Genomic DNA, 6711 nt, shown 5'->3' with positions numbered 1-6711 from the left:
CAGACTGAATTTACATAAAGCAAGCAAGCAAAATTCTGAAGGACACTTTTTTTTCTCTTAAGAACACAGATTGGACCATTTTGGCCAGGCTCATGTACTGTTCGACTTGGGGTTTTGTTTTCTTTGTCAAATTTTCCTTTGCCTTCTGCTGAGATTCTGTATGCCAGAATTTGGTTCATGAAGAGTGCCATTAAAGAAATACCTATTTTTGTTTACACAGTTGTAATAAACTGCACTGTTGCAACTTGATTATATGTCACTGTGATGTGGTATGTTACAGTCCTTTTGCTGTAACCAAGAATTTAACACATATAATGAACATCTGAAAACAAAATATTTTTTAATATGAATTACTCAAGCCTTTGCTGTTACCTGAGTCTTTGTTGAATAATCTTCAGACTCTATTTCCAGGACGTTAACATATGACACGATTACTTTTGCAACATCGAGCAGACAGTATTCTAGTCCAGGAAACAAAAAAAAAAAGATGAAACCTTCTAAGAAATGCTAAATCAAATGGCAGATTGTACATCATCCCGATATAAAAAGATTGAGCTAACCCTTGGAGCTGAGGAGGCGTACCTCTTTCTGTCTTGAACTCCTGCTTTGTATGTTGTTTCGTTTCTGTGTTCCTCCTCTCAGTTGACATGTTCTCAGCAAAGCATACCTACTCAACTCCAACTCAGATGCATGTGTTTCAGTAACTGCAGTCTCAGGACCTTTCTCTCTTCAGCCCTCAGCTGACAAATGCTGCAGTTCCAAATAGGCTCGTTTTCTACATATAGTGCATTATCATCGTAGAATAATTTGGGTTGGAAGGGACCTTCAAAGCCCATCTAGTCCAGCTCCCCTGCAGTGAGCAGAGATGTCTTCAACTAGATCAGGTTGCTCAGAACCACATCCAGCATGGCCTTGACTGTCTCCAGGGGTGGTGCATCCACCACCTCTCTGGCAAGCCAGTGTTTTACCATCCTTATCACCCCAGAGAATGAAAATAGGACTTCCTGGAAAGAAGAAAGGCACACTGCGACTAACGTAAAGGTAAAAGCTGATGCTAAATAAATCAACAATATTGAAATATTCTGTTTTTTCCTAATGACATTGCTGCTATCAGCCCTTTAATTCCTTGAATGGTTGGCATAAGACTGTATGTATCCTACATAAGTGACTCAAGTGAGAATTTTGCTCTGCTGCCACCTAGTTTTTGTTTTAATGTCAGAGAGAACGGGGAAGGTAGGTAAAGAGAGGACAAGACAAAACAAAACAAAGCTTGTAATTATCTTTATTTCAAATGGTAGTGGCAAGTGAACTTACAGAGCTTTTTAGAGCGTTTTGAGGGAGCGTCAGAGGTAATCAGACATGGAAGAAGCACAAAGCCACTCAAAAAGATACAGTGCCTGCTTCATGCACTCCACAGGGTCCGTGCAAGTAAGTATGATTGTCACAACTGAAAAAAAACCTTGCCAATATAATTCTTCATGACCCAACATCATGATGTTGATGCCGCTTGCAAATGAACAATCACTGTGCAGGAAACTGTGGTGTATGTAGGAGGCAAATCCAAAGGGAAGAGTAACATTGCTGATGTGACTCACTCAAAAGCCATATGATTTTGGGGAGGTGTACACTGAAACCTGACTTGCTAGCCATCTGTGTTAGAAGACTCTGTGTAGGTGTATTGCTCCACTCTCTACTACATCTTGGGCAGTTGTGCAGATTGGCAGGTGCAAAAGAAAGGTTATCTATCTGCTGTCCTGTTACAGCAGAACAAGGTGCTCAAGAGCTTCCTCAGCCAGGGTTGTACAAGTCATGTTTGCCCTGGGAATAAAAAAACAGGCTTATCTGACAGCTTTGATACCACAGAAAATCACCTATCTTTAGAGGCCTGCAGATGGTTTCTAAGGTCATTTTTTGCAGCAGCAGCAGCAGCAGCAGAAGGAGGAGGAGGAATTCTAGCTGGTCAAGGCCTCATTTCCAGTCTTCTCATTTAAATAATAACAAAACAATTACTTAGGAAAGAACTGGGACCAGTCTTAAAAAAAGCACTAAAGAGGGCAGCCTGCATTACACATCCTAATCTGCCACCTTGCCTCCTTTGTCTTCCCAAAAGGACAAAACTCAGGCAATTCCTCCTCCAAAGAGTGGAAGATGACATTGAGAAGTGGTAGAAGTACTGTTAGAAGACCACAGATCAGACAGAAAGCCACACCACATGAACAACAATAAGCCTATGGGCAAAAAAGGATTCAAACACTTGGTGGAAGTCTTGTAAATTGTACTTGGAAATGCTTTGCAAGCTCAGCCTCTCTGCTTGTCCCCAGCTTCAATTTTTCAGGTGTGCCCCAAACAGCAGCCTGTGGGCTGAGCAGCCCTTCTCTGCTGTGCTCCTCCCAGACACTTCCTACATCCTCTGTTCCTCTGCAGAGAGTAGGAGCTCAGTTCCTGAGTAGTAGCTGGCCTTGCACAACCAACCTAGCAGCCGCTGTAAATCTTCCTGGCAAGGTTCCTCTTTTGAGTTCATTTACTTTCTAGAGCAGTGCTGTCAGGGCCCTGCCTATCATATCCTTGAATAAGAAGTTTTATGTACTCTGCTTTAGCTCAAACACTAATTCCTCTGTCTGTCCTGGGCTGTCTGACACAGCCTGTCTAGCAGGTTGCTGAGAAAGACAGGATTCCAAGAGCCTTGTCACTGATACAGAGAAATGCAGTTGGCTTTAAGTTGTGCAGGTGAACTGTAAGGAGTTCTGCAGAGAGCAAGGTACATGAAAACACGGCCAGGATGCAGAGCCTGCTGATCTCAATGCCCGTCTTAACGCCCTATCCAGCCTGGCCTTGAACATTATCAGGGATGGGACAGCCACAGATTCTCTTGGCGACCTGTTCCAGTGTCTCAGCACCCTCACAGTGAAAGAACTTCTTCCTTATATCTAAACTGAACTTCCCCTGTTTTGAGTTTTAACCCATTAACCCTTGATGTCTCCACGCAGCCTTCTCTTCCCCAGGCTGAACAGCCCCAGTTTTCTCAGCCCGCTCTGCTGTCACACACGTGTGGTCTCCTACAGATTTCCACCAGGGTCTTTCCTCCACTTCTGCTTCGTCAGAGGCTCAATCTGTCTGTCCTCATGACTGCCAGCCAGAACCTTCTGGAGGGACGTCCGCGGTCATTCTTCACCACACCTCGCCCCCCCGTTTGGCTCAAGTGCCAGCCCTGGGCAGACGGGTTACTCAGGCAGCGTGGTGCTGCTCTCACCTATCCTGACCAGGGCGCGTCCCGTCTGTGCTTCCCGGGAAGCGCGGCCAGCCCGTCCCGGCAGGTGGCAGCATCGCTCCGCGGTTCCCTCGCCGGGCCGCCGCGGCCCCCGGAGAGCCCGGCTTCTGCCGTGCCGCCTCGGGTCCGGCTCTGAGCGCGATTCCTCCTGTGCCCGAGTTACTGAATATATTAAGATCAGTCACAGCACCAGCTGGAATAAAGGCGGGCTGCGGCTTTTTGCTGCAGGAATTTGGTTGGAAATGGAATTTGGAAGGGATTTAGCTGAGCCCATCCAAATATAGAGTGAGGTAAGCGACGGGAGCAGTGTGTGGATGTGTGTTCTGTCAAGTCCTTTTTCAGTGAGCCCGGGGGCCACACGCACATCTGCCTCAAACTCTGCTGCTTCGGGACTGCTGCTTTATCTATACCTGCATTCAAAGTTCACGTTAAACATTGGCTCCAGAAAACAATTTAATAACAAGGCAATTTATGACATGGAAAGCTTGCATTTATCAAAGTGTCTCGGCTGATACAGTTCTCAACCTTGTTCTGTAGTGCAGACTCAATAGTTAGATATCCTCACTGGCCTTGGGCACAGTGAGAAGGTGCTAGATACCTGTAAGTGTACTGACTGGTGTCTATGAATTAGCTGGGAGCCAAAGATGACAGAGGAGGAGATGTGTGGCCACACTGCCAGTGGGAATTGGGGCTGGAAGGCTGCTTCAGAGGAGCTTGGCTGGATCTGTAGCACTTGCTGCCATCTGAGAGGAAACAATGTCCTGCCTGGCTGCATTAAGGATGTAGATGGCATCCCTTCTCCTCCTGCCTCCACTTTTCTTCATTCCTCCACATTTACTTAGGCTTTCTGCAAAACAGAAGAAATCCCCTGCAACAGTGAGTTGACTCTTGGTGGGGTATTGCTAAGAAGGGGCTCATGACCCTTGGGACAGTGGCAGATCACTACATGCAGCTATCCCATATGTTTCTTCCATGAAACAAATAGCTTACAGTGCCTTGCATTCTCTGTGTTTGTGTTGTGCACAGGCTGAGCCTCCTCTTAGAAGCAACAATACAAAAGCTACGCCAGTGTAAGAACCATGGAGGAGACTTAGCCCTGTCCCTCCATCACAAGTACATGACCAAATGCCTCACTCCAGGCAGAGTTACATTGTGGAATATGTGTTGAATCACCATCCCTAGAGGTATTTGAAAGACGTGTACATGTGGCACTTGGGGACATGGTTTAGCGGTGGACTTGGTAGTGCTAGGTTAATGGTTGGACTCAACAGTCTTCAAGGTCTTTTCCAACCTAACCAATTCTGTTATTCTATGATTCTTGAATTGTTTCTTCAACAAGCAAGCTATTTCTCTCCGATATTTGATAATCTGTGTCTCTGTTGGCTGCTTGCCCACTTCCCTTGGCAAGTGCAGAGCTTTCATGTAAAGCTCAGAGTCTTATTCAATTATTTTGGTTTGTCCTCCCTCTGCCTTCCTTGGTTGGGAATTGCTGGTGAGCACAGTGCCTTCAAGCTGTAATTTCCTGTTGCATATTTTCTGAAACCATGTGAGGGATTGCTCTTGATGAGCTTTCCAGGAGCCTGCTACAACTGAACTTGTCTCATTATCAGCCAGAAATAGCCTTCAGCTTCTCGTCATCCTTTTACTCTCACAGCTCAGGATTGTTTTATTTTCCCTTCCCGGGATTTGAATGCTGATATGAGGTCATGGAGTCTCTGAAGGTAAGTGGCACAAGTCCATCTGGGCTAGCACAGAAAGAGGGCAGGAAGAGAGTGCTCTGAGTACTATGGATAATTCATAAAGGCATTACATGGTGCTTATATCCTAGATCAGGTCCTACCACGTGGTGGTCTAGGAGGCAGCAATGGCTGTTCATGAGTGTGTATCACCCTTGTGCTGGTGATCTGGTGGACAGAAATCACTGAGAAATTCCTAGGGTTGAAGGTGGCAAGTGGCCCAGAGAAGAGGGGAGGATCAGCAAGACTGCAAAGGATCATTCTGTGTTCATCTGGCTTATGCAGTGGAGCAGGTTGAGGAGGTGCCTCAGCTGTACTTGAACTGAGTTGAGGACTCTAACTTAGGGCCATGAGGAGCATTCAGCAATGTAGAGTTGATCTTTGCAGACCAATAGGTGTACCAATATGCCCTGTCTACCACACAGACAGCTGAAAGGCAATTCATGACCACGTTTGTAAAGTTGGGCAGCTATCCGAAGGCTGATGAAGAGATCCTTGTCCTGGCTTTATGTGGTGTAAATGGCCTGGAGTGGTCTACAGGGGCTTTGAAATTCTCTTTCTTACTGCTGAGAGATCCCCTCTCTGAAATGGCAATAGGCACTGTAGCACCGGCAGGATCTGCCTTCACTCTAGGTAAGAAGTATTGTCGTGAATTCCCACAAGCACCATGGTCTCCTGGATGTTCTGAGGGAGGCTGTGGTATTCAGAGCTTTGAAAGATCAGAGGCAGCGTGAAAGCTCATCATTCTTTTCTTTAGTCCCTGGGCTGCAAGCTTTGTGCTGTCTCAAGGCACAGCTTGAGATTGCTGTGCCTCTGCAAGCTAAAGGAGGGTCTGCTTACCCACATGTTACCTTTCAAGCAGCATCTCTGTCCATCTCCTCTTTCAAATCATAGGACTAATGAGCAGAACTGAATACTCGTGTTTATGTATAGCATCTCCCATGCATTTATCAAAGATGTGTCCAAAAGCTTTAGAAACTTATAAACTCCTATAAAATTGAACACAAGAAAACCTCAATGATGGTTTCCGCCTCACTGTAACTTGTGTTTCAGTGTGCCACTGTACTCGGGGAAATGTATTATAGGTGCTAGTAATTGTTTCTCTATACCCATCGCAATAGCTGAAGAGTTAAAATTGGTAATGATCTTTCCAGCAGCCCAGCTATTCTTCAGCTGCTCACTGAGGCCATTAATCAACACACCCAAGACTGCTTGAGCAACATTTGTTAGCAATTAACCTATGGTTATAGGAGTATTTTTTTCCCTATTACTTTTCTATTCTAGTCTGCACCTCAAATAAAAGATGGACCCGAACACCGCTTTTGCTAATTGAAAAGCCTAGAAAACAAAAGTTCTCAGACTTAGATGTACCAGCTTGATAGGAGAAAAGAGGGCATCCAGTATGCTGGAAATGTGTTACATTAAATCCTTTCCCAGACTACTGAACATTAGCTGTGCTCTTCCTTTTCACTTGCTTTTTCTAATGTTACAGAGACAATAAGACAGACATCTGAGGTGTTGCAGTTTGTCCATGCATATTTTAAAAGACTTATTGGAAGACTCCATTGGGAAGAAAAGCAAATGTATGTGCATTCTCCTGGACTTTACACTGCCCCACTTTTTCTCTGTTCTCATTCCTTAAACACTGAGTAGTTTTATCACCTCAATTTTCACTAGCAAGACTGAATATTTCTAATGTTACTCCAG

This window comes from Pezoporus wallicus, unplaced genomic scaffold (assembly GCF_028554395.1).
Source record: "Pezoporus wallicus isolate ANWC-B61680 ecotype Strahan unplaced genomic scaffold, APGP_CSIRO_Pwel_v1 contig_2, whole genome shotgun sequence".
In the NCBI taxonomy this organism is placed as follows: Eukaryota; Metazoa; Chordata; class Aves; order Psittaciformes; family Psittacidae; genus Pezoporus; species Pezoporus wallicus.
The sequence above is the reverse complement of the archived record's forward strand: the minus strand, read 5'-3'. Positions refer to the sequence as shown.